The sequence below is a fragment of the Gymnodraco acuticeps genome, unplaced genomic scaffold (genome assembly GCF_902827175.1).
Source record: "Gymnodraco acuticeps unplaced genomic scaffold, fGymAcu1.1, whole genome shotgun sequence".
Lineage (NCBI taxonomy): Eukaryota > Metazoa > Chordata > Actinopteri > Perciformes > Bathydraconidae > Gymnodraco > Gymnodraco acuticeps.
In genome coordinates this window covers 1,006,359-1,022,143 of record NW_022992284.1, presented here as the reverse complement: position 1 = coordinate 1,022,143, position 15,785 = coordinate 1,006,359, and the positions used below count along the sequence as shown (strand labels likewise).

At 42.1% G+C, this 15,785-nt stretch overlaps 1 non-coding gene across 1 annotated transcript; it reads left to right on the top strand.

Moving 5' to 3' along the window:
- The first annotated feature begins 3,048 nt into the window (after positions 1-3,048).
- On the top strand, positions 3,049-3,120 carry trnaa-ugc. Its single transcript has one exon. It is a non-coding gene; the product is annotated as a tRNA-Ala (tRNA).
- Positions 3,121-15,785: the final 12,665 nt, after the last annotated feature.

Here is a 15,785-nt window from a genome sequence, read left to right as displayed (position 1 = left end):
AGTCCAGCACAGCACGAACTCTCTAAAGGCAAGACGATAAGGTTTCGGCTATTCAGTTACCAGGTGCTAGGCAACTCACACACACACAAACACATGTACACACAAGCACACACAATCACCCTACCGCGATGATGATATGTAAACCCCGGTATCATAGTGAACACAAACATTTAACAAGAACAGTTGGTGCATCTGTGCTTGTGTTAAAGTTTGTGTTCTCAAACGAGTCAGAAGAATTCGCAGGCCTGGTGGAACTTGTTATGTCATGTTCTTGTCTTCATGTCAGGTTGTGATGCACAATGCATACAATTCAAGATGTGTGTAGTCTTTATCCTTAATTTCCCTAATGGATGGGGACCTTGCATTCACGAATAAAAGCTGAAGAGGTTGTGGTTTTCCATTGTGTAACTTCCTTTTCTTTCTTTAAATCCATCCCAGAGCTTTCACTGAATTTGCCTGCTTCACAGAATTCCCACAGCTGCATGGAGAAATAGGTGAAAGGTCACAACAATCTCTCCCCCTCTCTCTCTTTCCCTCTCTTGCTCCGCCCCTTCTCTCTGTGTATGTTCATATTTATGAATGTGAGGTGCGGCTCTTGTTTGACAGCATGCCTGTCCTTGCCCCATCTCAAATAGCTGACATGTGAGTAAATGTAGAGTGCTTCGAATAACTCAAACCTTGAGTTGTAAACACTGCTATTTTGTCTGAGGATAAAAAACTGAGCTGTGGCGATGAACAAGTTGACTCAGAAGTCCAGCTTGTTGCATGTGCGCTGTGGCTTAACACTGACATTAGATATATAGCTTAACTATCGGAAGGATAGTAAAGATACTCATCCTATATGACCTTATTGACCTTTTCTTTACATTTTGGGGCCTCTCTCTCTTCTCTCAGGCCTCTCTTAGCCTCTGCTTTGCTTGCTGCTGGTAGATGATAAGACAGCAGCCCCAGAAGATACTCAGACCTGCCAAAAAATAGTTACCCTTTAACTCCCCATATAACCCAATTTATACATTTTAGAAGTTAAGGCCTTCTTCCTATTTCCAGTCTTTATACTCGTCATTGATGCACAACAAGAAAATGAATATGCTTGTCTAAGTCTATAGCATGAAGCGAATAAGAGAATTTCTCCAAATGTCATACCATTACATCTCTAAAATCCACACTTTGATAGGCATCATGCACCAAACACTGAAAAACCTGTTCCATAGAAAATATCCAGATTTAGAGATCTCATGGAGGAGTATAGAAAACAACTAAAACCTAAGATCATCAATCATATGCTAATAATTCGAGCCAAAACGATTGGTAGTTTATCAATAAGTTAATTGACACAAAATGTATAGGTTACTATTTCCATAATCGATTAACCACATGAAGACACATTTTAAGAAAAAAACAGAAACTGGTTTCAGCCTCTCAATTTTGACGATTGGCTGCTTTGCTTGGTTCTTTGATGGGAAAATGCAATATTGTTGGGACTTTGGACTGTTGGTTGGACATAACAAGCATTTTCGATGTGTCAACTTGTTTTTTAGGGAAATTGCAAGATGGTTCTTGGTCTTTTTTGTAGACATTTTCTAAACCAATTGATGAACATGAGTTGAGAACATAATCTTCAAATACAAATTCCCAAAGGCTTGGTATATGAAGTTGTAAAAGCTAGCCCAAGCTCAACCATAGAAATGCATCAGTATTATTGATTTAATAATGCAATAAATAATTATCTCTCCAAGTGGCCATTTCAACAAGTAATTTCATATTTATACTCTGTATATTTTGCAGTTCATACTCATATAGACAGTGTTAAAATGTCATTAGCTTTGGTATATTTACTTATTTCTACCCTTGTCACTCCCATTTGGCACAGTCCACTGAAACGTCTGTGGCCTCAGAGAAGGAATTTCTTCCTGCATCTCATATTGCAGCCTGTCTGTACATCCTTCCCCCACCAGTAGTCTACAGCCCCTAAGTAACCCCCCTCCACATACTTGTCAACTATTCCTTACTCAGCACAGACTCAACATGTGGGTTCCTCCACCAATCTAAATCCACACAACAATAACAACACAGATAGAAACCAGCGTACCTCCCTCTGCCTGGGGGACCCCTCTGCAGGCTGGTGCATTTCCTTCTGCAGACAGAGGCAGAGCAGACGCTGAGAAGATGTTCTCTACTTCCTTCTTTCTTGTTCCCTTCATCATCCCTATTAAAGACTTCATGCCATACGTGCATCCCATGGGTCTGTCCCTAGAAGGCTTAAGCAAACAGGGGCTGAAAGTGGTGTCCTTGGCAAGAGTGTGCTGATAAACACAGCATGAGAGAGGACATGCTGTGCTCTCCTGAGGGGACGACAGACCCTAATTCAGGCTGCCATGGAGGATATTATACAACTGAACGAGGGAGGCTATTTTAAATTCTGAAAAGGATTAAGGTATATTGGCTGAAGAGGAAGTTTGGGCCTCTTTTGTCTGTCTGAAATATTGTGCTCATATATATTCTCTCATTCTTTTATGACCTTGGTGGTCCACATCTCCAGTAAAAAGTTTCCTCTCCCTCCAAGTTAAGTGCGAAGGAGAGGAGCCCCTTCCTCAGCTGTGTCCCCTAACTGAAACCACAACTTGACCTGTAGACTACAAATAGCACAGAGCAAGGATTACATCAATGAAAACTGAGCTACAAATACAACAGCTTATTTTCCATTCATTCACAATGACGCAAATTATCCAACTAACTCAAACTAAAAGTAGCTCAGAATGTCTTGAGCTGGAGCCCCTTGGGAATTGAACCCATTAAAAAATGTCTTAAAGTACACAAACATACACACACGTACACACACACAGAAAATTACAGTAGACCTTTCTTTGGCCGGGTCAAAAATGTAGTGTATGCTGAAGTTGCAACTATAAATTACATAACGTTGCTTCAGTCAGAACAGCAATATCCAAATGCACTCTCGTCTCTCCTTACATGTCCTCCAATGGCTCACTCTTTTTGTTGCGTACTCTAAGCTATAAATACAGTTCTTCTTTCCACCTGATACAAGTAGGGGATGTAGCTCAGTGGTAGAGCGCATGCTTTGCATGTATGAGGCCCCGGGTTCAATCCCCGGCATCTCCACACCTTTTGATTTTCTTTTTGTGATCTTTGACTCACTTCAATAGTGATGTGATGGTAAAGATGTTTCAGAGGTATTGTGTAAACATTATTCTTTTTAATCATATTTACCACATCAAATAGCTTTTGATTTCACATGCAACACTTTCACATGATATAAGTGCATGTCATTTCCAGATGTATCTAACATGAGGAAACACACATTTGATCATGATCAAGTACAGTTCAGTTTAGTTTTGGGACTTCTTGCTTACTGGCCCATCGTCTGAGAGGAAGTTGCAATAGCATTATACCTCATAAACTGTTACATGGCTACTTAAGATGGCAGTAAACACAATAGTGTTTCCTTTAAACAGAAGACCGTTGCTATAAGCTGCAGCTAGACTGCAGAAGCATTAGTTTTTTGGTTTTGAGGATTTCACACAAGCTATACAATTGATTTATTTTGGTTTATAAAAAACCTCTACTCCGCGGTAGTGGCTCGTGCTGAGACCGCAACATGAAAGAATACACGCAATAACCGGTACTTGGTAACGAGCATTTTGTTACGATTATTGTGTTATGTCACGTTTTGTATGTCTTGTTTTGGGTGTTTTGCTGTTCTCCCTGTCATGTTTTGCATCTGGACCGGGTGAAGATTTTACCTATTGACGCAGCAACCACTGTAAGTTATATTCTTGTTTAATTAGACTTCTCTGTTTCATTTATTCTACTCTGTATAATTGTTCTGTAGTTATTGTAGCTAATACGGCGCTTTTGAGAGATTTTAAATCTCAGATCTGCTCAGGCCAAACCTGCTGCACAGGTTTCAGCACTCATGCCTGCATTACAATAGAGGCAGGGCCAGTCTATTGATTGCGTGAAGTACAACAGCGTGACTCAGTCATCTTTGACCTAAAAAAGCATTTAAATACCGCATTTAAAATCTGATCTCAACACTCAAGCCCGCATTACAATAGAGGCAGGGCCAGTCTATTGTCGCCCATCAGCTGTAGATAGTTAACTAATTAGAGGGGCGTGGCCCTACAGCTGTGAGAACTCAGCAATCAGGCGTCCATTTTAGGTAGCTCGTTCTTGGAGCGTCAGCTTAAGCGTCAGACAGCCGAAGACTGACAAAGACATTGGAGTCCTACGGGAGTAAGACTGACAAAGACATTGGAGTCCTACGGGAGGCAAATCCTACTCTGATTGAGCTGGTGTCTTATTTATATTTTCTTTAGTTTTCTAGCCCCTCATGCTATAATCATGTGTATTTTCTCCATTCCTGTTCATGTGTCTTCTCGCAATTATCACTGGCCCCGTGTATCTCCTAATCGATATAACCGGCCTGCTCTCATCTATCCACATGCTCCACTGAGATCCAACATCTAGTTTCAGGTGGCCTGTGGAATTGCCAGTCAGCTGTTCCTAAGGCTGACTTCATCTCTGGCTACGCCTCCCTGCAGTCTCTGGATTTCCTTGCTCTCACTGAGACCTGGATTACTCCATCCAACACATCCACCCCAGCAGCTCTCTCCACTGCATATTCCTTCTCCCATACACCCAGACCAACTGGCAGAGGAGGTGGCACTGGTCTCCTGCTCTCTCCCAAATGGAGCTTTTCCCTCTTCAAGCTACCTAACTTCACTCCTTCCACCTTTGAATTCCATGCTGTCACAGTAACCCATCCTATACAGTTAACCATTGTTGTTCTCTACCGTCCACCAGGCGCCTTGGGGGACTTCTTGGAGGAATTAGATAATCTCCTCTCACACATCCCTGAAACTGGCCCTCCCGCTGTACTTCTCGGAGACTTCAACCTCCAGACAGGGAAGATAGACGAACTAACATCCCTGTTAACCGCCTTTGCTTTCTCACTGTCTCCATCCCCACTGACTCATAAAGCTGGCAATGTCCTTGATCTCATATTCTCAAGGAACTGCGCTACTTCTAACCTCTCTGTAAACCCGCTCCACACATCCGATCACTTCTTCATTTCATTCTCTCTATCCCCTTTCCAAACATAACAAACTAATCTCTTCTCATCCTGCACTTGTCCGCCGTAACCTTCGTTCCCTCTCCCCCTCTACCTTTGCCTCGTCGGTGCTCTCAGCCCTCCCTTCCTCTGACTCGTTCCAACTCCTGCCTTCAAACTCTGCTGCAGAAACTCTCCTCTCTACTCTCTCATCCACTCTGGACTCTCTCTGTCCTCTCACATCTCGGCAGGCTCGTCAGTCCCCTCCTGCTCCCTGGCTAAATGATGCACTGCGTGCTAATAGAACCGTCCTTAGGGCAGCAGAGCGGAAACGGTGGAAATCCAAACACCGTGACGACCTCCTAACCTATCAGGCTCTCCTCTCCTCTTTCTCTGCTTCGATCTCTCAGGCAAAAAGCACTTTCTTTCAAGATAAGATCCAATCTTCCTATTCCAATCCTAAAAAACTATTCTCCATCTTCTCCACCCTCTTGGACCCTCCAAAAGCCCCTCCCCCCTCCTGTCAAGCGACTTTGTTACCCACTTTGAAAAAAAGGTTGATGATATTCGCTCTTCTTTTTCTGACTCACCTTTACTCACCGCTGGGTCACCAGACCCTCCTTCCACCAACACACTAACCTCCTTTTCCCCTCTCTCTCCAAGTGAGGTTCTTACCCTCATTACCTCTGCGCGCCCTACCACCTGTCCTCTGGACCCTATCTCTTCAAACCTCCTTCAGACTATCGCTCCTGATATTCTACCGTTTCTCACCCATTTCATCAACACTTCTCTAACTTCTGGTCACTTTCCAAACAGTCTCAAGGAGGCAAGAGTAAACCCTCTCCTAAAGAAACCTACTCTCAACCCGTCTGATGTTATAAACTACAGGCCTGTCTCTCTCCTCCCGTTCCTGTCTAAATCACTTGAACGCGCTGTCTTTAAACAACTCTCCTGTTATCTCCATCAGAATAACCTTCTGGATCCGCACCAGTCTGGTTTCAAGGCAGGTCACTCCACAGAAACTGCTCTAATTGCTGTCTCTGAGGAACTTCACACTGCTAAAGCAGCCTCCCTCTCCTCTGTCATCATCCTGTTGGACCTGTCTGCTGCATTCGACACGGTGAATCATCAGATCCTCCTTCGCACTCTCCAAAAACTTGGAGTTTCAGGCTCTGCACTTTCCCTCCTCACCTCATATCTGAAAGACCGTACCTACAGGGTGACTTGGAGAGGGTCTGAGTCCCACCCTTGTCAATTAACTACAGGGGTCCCTCAGGGCTCTGTTCTTGGTCCCCTCCTCTTCTCCCTGTACACAAACTCACTCGGATCAGTCATTAGCCCGCATGGTTTTTCATACCACTGCTACGCTGACGACACCCAATTAATTCTGTTCTTTCCCCACTCAGAGACCCAGGTCGTCGCACGCATCTCTGCTTATCTAGCTGACATCTCTCAGTGGATGTCTGCTCATCACCTCAAGCTCAACCTTGACAAGACTGAGCTGCTCTTCCTTCCGGGAAAAGATTGTCCCACTCTTGACCTAACAATCAACATCGGCACCTCAGTTGTTTCCCCGACTCAGACTGCAAGGAATCTGGGTGTGACCCTAGATAACAACCTGTCCTTCACTGCAAACATAGCTGCCACAACCCGTTGCTGTAGATACACGCTTTACAACATCAGGAAGATACGTCCCCAGCTGACACAGAAAGCGACGCAGGTTCTGGTCCAGGCTCTCGTCATCTCACGCCTAGACTACTGCAACTCCCTCCTGGCTGGTCTACCTGCATGTGCCATCCGACCTCTGCAGCTCATCCAGAATGCAGCGGCTCGTCTGGTCTTCAACCTTCCTACATTTTCCCACACCACTCCGCTCCTCCGCTCCCTTCACTGGCGTCCGGTAACTGCTAGAATCCACTTCAAGACAATGGTACTTGCTTACCATGCTGCGAATGGATCTGGCCCTTCGTACATCCAGGACATGGTTAAACCGTACACCCCAGCGCGTGCACTACGCTCTGCATCAGCCAAACGACTCGCTGCGCCCTCGCTGCGAGGGGACCCAAGTTCCCATCGGCAAAAACACGTGGGTTTGCTATCCTGGCTCCAAGATGGTGGAATGAGCTCCCCATTGACATCAGGACAGCAGATAGCTTGCACATCTTCCGGCGCAGACTGAAAACTCATCTCTTTCGACTCCACTTCGAGCGATAGAACTATTAACAAAGCACTTATATACTAATAAAGGACTGGCTTATCTAAAGCCAGTTGAGTAGCACTTGAAATGTTTTGGCTCTATGAAACCTGATGTACTTATATGATTCTGTTTTCTTCAAGGTTGTGTCTTCCTGGTCGAATGTACTTATTGTAAGTCGCTTTGGATAAAAGCGTCAGCTAAATGCAATGTAATAGTGATCTGGGGAGAAAGAAAAACATGCATTCATATTTATATTTAGTAAAAAAATCAAGTGTTTATGTGCTTTTTCTGTTCTGATGACTGATGGTGTGTAATGATGGCTGATTTTTTCTTTTAAATAAAAAAATATACTATTGTTGCATAATTAAAGTTGTTTACATATAAAACTTGATATATATATAACGTTTGTTAGTAGTTATAAAGATAACCTTTGTATTATCTGTTAACCAAATGATCTTTTCTGATACCTTAATAGTTAAGATAACATATAAGACATTTTGAGGGGTAATCAATGGAAGACAGATAGCACTTATGTGTTGTGTTTGAGAACATCATTTGGAGTTATGCATAGTTTCTGGTTTGAACGTTATTTTTAATTAACATGATGTGTGTGTGATTAGTGTTAGCTACAATTGGTTGTAAACCCTATCACATTCCCTGCGAAAAACGACATACAAACTAGATTTTACGTTCATTGCCAACGAAAACAGTGTGCAGTGAAGATGTTTAAATCAGAGGTTTGCTGTCACAGCTTGCTGAGAAAAGAATGAGAATACCAACAGAAACCCTGGGGGCCACGCTACTTTTGGAATAGGGTGAAAAGTCAAAACGAGCAGCCCGCACACACTCAGGGAGTCAGCTTGACCCCTCACGGACATGGGTAATGTCATCTGCTTTCAGCAAGTCCATCCAGGTTGGTTGTCCAGCAGGACACACTATCTGCAGTGAAACAAGACCACTCTGAGGGTCAAACCCACACTTACAGGGCCTACTATTCAGGAGCCTGCAACTGCTTATCCCACATGCTCTAAGTCTGTACATTATGACCTAAATGAACCTCTGTTACATAAATGTCACATATCCATTTCTCAGGTGTCGAGCTAAGGTGGAAAATGAGGAGAAACATCAGTCACTCCTGTCTGAAGCTCCAACAGCCTGCTGCACCTAAGCTGCAGGTCACATTGCAAAATGCACACCTTCATGTCTTTGAGAAGACCAGACATTCAGCAGTGAAGCTGTAAAACCAGAGGGCTAGAAACGTGCATAATAAAACTCTAATGGTGTGAACACAAAAGGTCAAAGGTGGTGTACTTGCAATTAACGGTTCTGCTAAATCTGCGCACATAATCTTTAAAGAAAGGCCTGTCTGTGTTACTATAGAAAACAAAAATCTGAAAATAAAACTGTAGGTGTATTTCACATGCTCACAGTGACTGATAGGCTTCCTCATAGTGCATCACTAAGTCTTTAGTGTATTTATTATATTGTCCAACCTGAGGGTTTGGTTGCTGAGTCATCATGTTACGTCATGCACGGTTACAGAAAACATTGTTGCCCTTTTCCATCTTCAGGGCTTGGCAAAACACACACATTCCTTAGTGTCTAGTCTCTTTAATTTTCCAATGACGTGTGTGTATGCGTGTCTGTGTGTGTGTACATGTGTGTGTATATGTGTATGTGTGCGTGAGCGTGTGTGTGTGTGTGTGTGTGTGTGTGTGTTGCCGGTTTTATTTCACTAAAGCTCAATTTCTGATATTGTACTGACTTCTGGTTTAACCACTGACCTGGAAACCCCATTAACATGGTCATTGTTGGTCTTTGATCGCCCCCTTGTGGTTGGTCTCAAAATAATCCAAGTGCATGTCAATTCACCATGTGACCAGCGGGTGGCGCCAAATCATAGTTTAGTTATTTTCTTTACCGAAAATGATCTAAATCAGTGCATTTTACAGGAGTTTTGAAATAAAAGATCTCTACAGTTACAAGCAGATTAGTGATGCATTTTAGGGAATTATGGTTGGCTAGTTTCATTTTTTAAACTCCAACCATCTTTACTATTGATTATATTTGAGTGACTTGTGAGTTGTGTTATGATTTACATTTTGTAAAAAAACCTTCCTGGGAGGAAGTCATATCAGAATGTTTAATAAAGTTTAAATATTTGTTAGCGATATTACAATACATTCTATCATTTTGCAAACACAAATGTATCAACACTTTCTGAGCGGGTGTTAAAAGGCAAGGCACCAAATCATGGCCACTCAAAGAGCAGTAAATAAACAACCTATTTTTTTCTCCAAATTGTGCAGAAAGTGTTCTTGCCTGTAGTCTCTCCAAGAGGGTGAGCCTCACTCACCTCAAACATCTGACCATTAGATAACCTTTAAAAGTGCCATATCAAAGGGTGCCTGTGGATGGACTGCAATATATGCGCGATATATGCACACACACACACACACACACACACACACACACACACACACACACACACACACACACACACACACACACACACACACCACACACACACACACACACACACACACACACACACACACACACACACACACACACACACACACACACACACACACACACACACACTTTACTTTAACATATATCAAACTTTTACAAAAGAAAAAACCCGACTAAAAAGAAAACAAACATTTCCATACTAGGTGCAAACAAAATGTTATATACTCACATGAGTACATTCATGTTAATCATAAAAACATTAATTTGACCTTACATTTAATTTTCATTATTTTCTTTCAAGAAAATAAGATGTTTTATGTGCCTTGAATAGTTTTTTTTCTGGATATAGAAACCAGTGATTTTTTGTCTGTGGGAGCAGGTTTGAAAAAATTCACAGGGTTGACAGATTGATGGGAATAATAGAATCTACTGTTTCTGAAATTATATAAGATTGCATTTGCAATAGCCATTCTATTGCATAACCTACAACAATACAAACAACATACTACAATACTACAACAAAATAAATAATCTGCTGAATAAACCATATGGTGAAGCAGCAGACGGGGAGACCCCACTCCAATCTGCAGGTCATGTTGGATGCTTCTCTCCTCCTCAAAGCGTTCATCAGGATAGATTTCCACTAAATAATCACATGTTTTTGTGTCACATGGACATACTTTAACAGTGAGTGTGTACAGACCACTGGAGCGTGTGTGTAGGAGTGTGTGTCCATACGAGCAGCTCTGCATTCCAGAGGGATAATCTTATCTCCCTCCTGCTGAGCTGATGGACCTCTGAACTGCAGGGCAACACTCACAAACACATCACACACTCTAGTTCATATGAATAAACAAAAACACACGGACAACAGAAACGTTGTGGTAAAAGAGCTCGGGAAAATGTGGTCACATTAGAAACACCATGACAAGTACTGATATATCTAGGACACAAACTCTTCATTTTTCTTTCAGAGTCAACATGAGCATCACTGTATCGTCACAATCAAACACTGTGACCGACATGTTGGAATTTGATTTATCACATGCACAAAGGCGAGTCAGTCTACATAAACATCAAATGCAAAAGTGCTAAAGTGACCACTACCTGTCCTCTGAATGGACTGAATGACAACCATGCACCTGAGTGTTCAGAGGGCTATTGGCCAGAGGTTTTAAAATGTAAAACATGGCTTGAAGCTGCACTTGTGTACTTGTCACTTGAGCAAAAAACATTTGTACAATCACAATGGTTTGGGAGTTGGCTTCTTTTCATTCAGATGAAAGGACACTGGAGCACAATTTGCTCACTGCCCCTCCGCCATCTTAAATCACAGCTTCACTGTCAAGGACAATAAAAAGGGACATTTATTTTAACATTGTTTATTGTGGGGACTTTTAATATGTTCACTCCCTCATCCAAACTCCTCTTTATGGAGGAATGAAAACTATATGTGGATCTAGAAGAAAATCCCATGTTCAGGTACCATCAGATGAAAGAGGATGATGTATTTTCTTGAGTTTGTAGAAATCAAAAAGTGGAGTATGAAGAAGTGAAAAAGAGATTGAATCCAGAATAAGCGTATATTTGAATCTTCTCTGAAATAATTTTCCGATTGACCATATAATAATTGTTGCTGTTGGAGCAGTTCTAGGGTACTTAGATGAGAAATGTAACAAAATTCAATCAATCCAACAACTACACAAAACATGTATGCTACATATACACAAGGTTGTCTATTATAAATAATTAAACAGTTCTGGAACATACACGATTGAATCAAATGCAACATGGAACACATTTGTTTCCCCCATTCTATTCTTGTCAAAATCAACTTTGTAAACCTTTTTCTTTAAGAATAGCCTTAGATTAATCTTGAACCAACACATTTTATCAATTAATTCAGTAACATTTGAGTTTTCACTATGCCACCCTATCAGTTTTGAATTGTTGTTCTTTGGTTATACAAGTGACGGATATCAACTGAAAAATATATTTGTTTTAGAGGACATTTTCACAGAAGAAGGTTAAAAGGCTTCCCAACAGCCTTCGCTGGAGCAGATTTGCCAAAACCAAACACATACAAACTGCCTGAATTTTATTTTGAAGCGCAAAAACGTAACCTGCTCTTTAGGCTTCCCCATAAATGAGAAATATTTTATATGCAACTTTTACCTTAATCATTAACGCTCACACACGCCCACCATTGTATTGTAACATCCTGACCTAATCTTTGTCTTTTTAAGCTTTTATTTTATTATTAGAAAACACAACAAGGTTATAATAAGCAAGAGGTTGTTTATGTATATCAATACAGTGTAATTCTGTTTGCACTTCAATATGTTGAATACAAAAATCTGCTCTCTTCGCTGTCACTGAGGAACTGCACACTGCTAAAGGGAGGCGTGTGGTGCAGTGGATTGTGCGTTGGTGTTCGGATCAGGTTCAAACCCCACTGCAGTCAGCATGTCGTTGTGTCCCTGGGCAAGACACTTCACCCCAAATTGCTTCTGTGGGGATTGCCCACAGTATTGAGTATGTAAGTCGCTTTGGATAAAAGCGTCTAACATGTAATGTAATGTAATGCTAAAGCAGCCTCCCTCTCCTCTGTCATCATCATTTGGACCTGTCTGCTGCATTCGACACAGTGAACCATCAGATCCTCCTTCGCACTCTCCAAGAACTTGGAGTTTCAGGCTCTGCACTTTCCCTCCTCACCTGCTACCTTAAAGACCGCACCTACAGGGTAACTTGGAGAGGGTCCGAGTCCGACCCTTGTCAATTAACTACAGGGGTCCCTCAGGGCTCTGTCCTTGGTCCCCTCCTCTTCTCTCTGTACACAAACTCGCTCGGATCGGTCATTAGCCCGCATGGTTTTTCATACCATTGCTACGCTGTCCTTTCCCCGCTCAGAGAACCAGGTCGTCGCACGCATCTCTGCTTGTCTAGCAGACATCTCTCGGTGGATGTCTGCTCACCACCTCAAGCTCAACCTTGACAAGACTGAGCTGCTTTTTCTTCCGGGAAAAGAGTGTCCCACTCTTGACCTAACAATCAACATCGGCATCTCTATTGTTTCCCCGACTCAGACTGCAAGGAATCTGGGTGTGATCCTAGATAACAACCTGTCCTTCACAGCAAACATCGCTGCCACATCCCGCTGCTGCAGATACACGCTTTACAACATCAGGAGGATACGTCCCCTCCTAACCCAGCAAGCGATGCAACTTCTGGTCCACGCCTAGACTACTGCAACTCCCTCCTGGCTGGTCGACCTGCATGTGCCATCCGACCTCTGTAGCTCATCCAGAATGCAGCGGCTCGTCTGGTCTTCAACCTTCCTAAATTCTCCCACACCACATCGCTCCTCCGCTCCCTTCACTGGCTTCCGGTAACTGCTAGAATCCACTTCAAGACACTGGTACTAGCTTACCATGCTGTGAATGGATCTGGCCCTTCCTACTTCCAGGACATGGTTAAACCATACACCCCAGCACGTGCACTCCGCTCGGCATCGGCCAAACGGCTCGCTGCAACCGCACTACGAGGGGGACTCAAGTTCCCATCAGCAAAAACACGTCGGTTTGCTATCCTGGCTCCAAAATGGTGGAATGAGCTCCCCATTGACAGCAGAAAGCTTACACATCTTCCGGCACAGACTAAAAACTCATCTCTTTCGACTCCACTTCGAGCAATACAATTACTAACAAAGCACTTATATACTAATAAAATACTGGCTTATCTAAAGCTAGTTGAGTAGCACTTGAAATGTTTTGGCTCTATGAAACCTGATGTACTTATATGATTCTGTTTTCTTCAAGTTTTTATCTTCTTGGTCGAATGCATTTATTGTAAGTCGCTTTGGATAAAGCGTCAGCTAAATGCAATGTAATTTAAACAAATCAATGTTGCCACTTTTGAACTAAAATCATAAACCATGTTTCTCAGACAGTTTTTCTTTGATCTAAAAAGCATTGTTATTTTCAGAGAGCCACATTTGTTATGGCAGGGGGACTGCCTGACATTGGCATTATTTTGTAAAACCTTCCTAAAATTAGACTAAATTAGATTTGACATCCACTTTATTTTTAGTTTTAAGAGCTTTTAGCAGACAGTTTGAGCCTCTGTGAGAACACCGGCTGTTTCATCCCTGAGGCCAGAGAAGAGAGAACATCTGTTCTGAGCAGCAAAACTTTGTCTTCACGTCCTCTGTGTGTCAGGAGGTCAATCTCACCCTGTTGTAACACAACTTGTCTGCAGTCAGCCCTACACACAAACTGCTCAGAAGAACTGTGTAATCAGCTGCAATACAGCCTTAGACAGTGTGTGTCTCAGGTCAGGTGGTTGTTTTATTTAGCCATTTTTGTGAGTATAGCAATACATTTATCAACACAGATCATCAAGACAACATTCGAATATTCTACTCATATTAATGATGTATATATTTATGTATATATAATACCTTGTTAAATTCAACATGTATATTTTCTACTTTCTTGTTTATTTATTGTCTTGAATTGTTATTGTACAATGCCATGTCTTTTTATGCTGCTGCAACGCAACAATTTCCCAAATTGGGATCAATAAAGTACTATCTTATGTTATCTCTTATACTACACTAACATAAAGCCCCCAGACACTTTTTGTACTTTCAGAGCCATTCTCAGTAGCAGACCCTCACCTCAGATTACTTTCACGTGTGTCTTTGCTATTTGCTTTTTGTTTTTACTGCTGCCCTGCCCTCGTGACCTCCAGTCTACGTGGCGTCGGCGTCAACAAGCGCTCTAACGACGTGTGAACTTTTGGGCATGCAGTGACAATGGCGCCTTTAGACAGGTGCATACATACACCCCCTCCACGCACCACCACCCTGCCTGCCGCCGAGGAGCTTTTAGGCTCTTTGCGATGCTAAAGAGGAACACTAAAGACTGTGACATTCCTGCCTAATGGCTGGCACCTGATTTTCACACTCACAGGGTGTGTGTATAAACAGCTCACCATTAAAAAAACAACAACTATAGGGCGAAAGGTCTATCATTTCATTATAATAAATTACGATGATTATACATCTCATGTTATAGGACAGTGTGTGCATTCATAGATTAAATAACGGCAAATAATGGTTGAAGTTAATTACAAATACACGACACGTAGGCTATTCAGAAAGTAAAACAGAAAGATAATAAACCTAATTCAAACGGTACACGACAAAACAACGTGGGTGAATCTGGCTGAGCAATTCATATGCAATTAACTAGATTAACAACAATCGTTCCTTTTCTTCTGTCATCATGTTGTCTCATTCATCTGATGATGCTCACACATTAACAATAAAGAAAAAAGTATGGCTTTGGTGTGTGGAGCTGCTTTGAATTACGCACAAACTTTACGCACATTTAAGGGATTAAACATGATAGGATCCCGATTCATTTAAGGGCCTTATCCTAGCTTGCTGGATTTCATGGAACCTCAAGGCACAGGGTTTAATATGTCCTTGTCTGGGTTTAAATTACATTATCATATTGTTCCTGTCAACTCGGTTAATTTTACACCGTGCTGTGCGCAAACTGGAGAACAGCGCCTCCTTTATCTGAGTGCTCTTAACTCCCGCAGAGAGGCTGAGAAAGAGGATGCCTCATGATGAACTGAGCGCCTTATGTTAGCTGTTGATGGGAGAAAAGACACAGACCGTTTGTTTCCTGTAACTTCTCCAAATGTCTCCACCTCAACAGGGTGCGTAAAGCCTCAAGGCACAGCCACACAAAATAGCCATCATAACGTTTCAGTAAATAGGTCTAAATGGCATTTCAAAATGTAAGATAAATCGCCATCAAAAACAAATATGTTCGAATAATATATTCACGTCACATATTTCCCCCACTCGCGCAGAGACGTTTTATCCAAATTAATCAGCTTCTGCTAAACCTATTTTTAATTTGTTTTACACATTTTCACCATTATTCTGGTGGTGTGTTTATAAATGTGCCACCGTATATAGTAATACTTTACACAGAGATGTATTTGTAAATTAAATTATGAGCC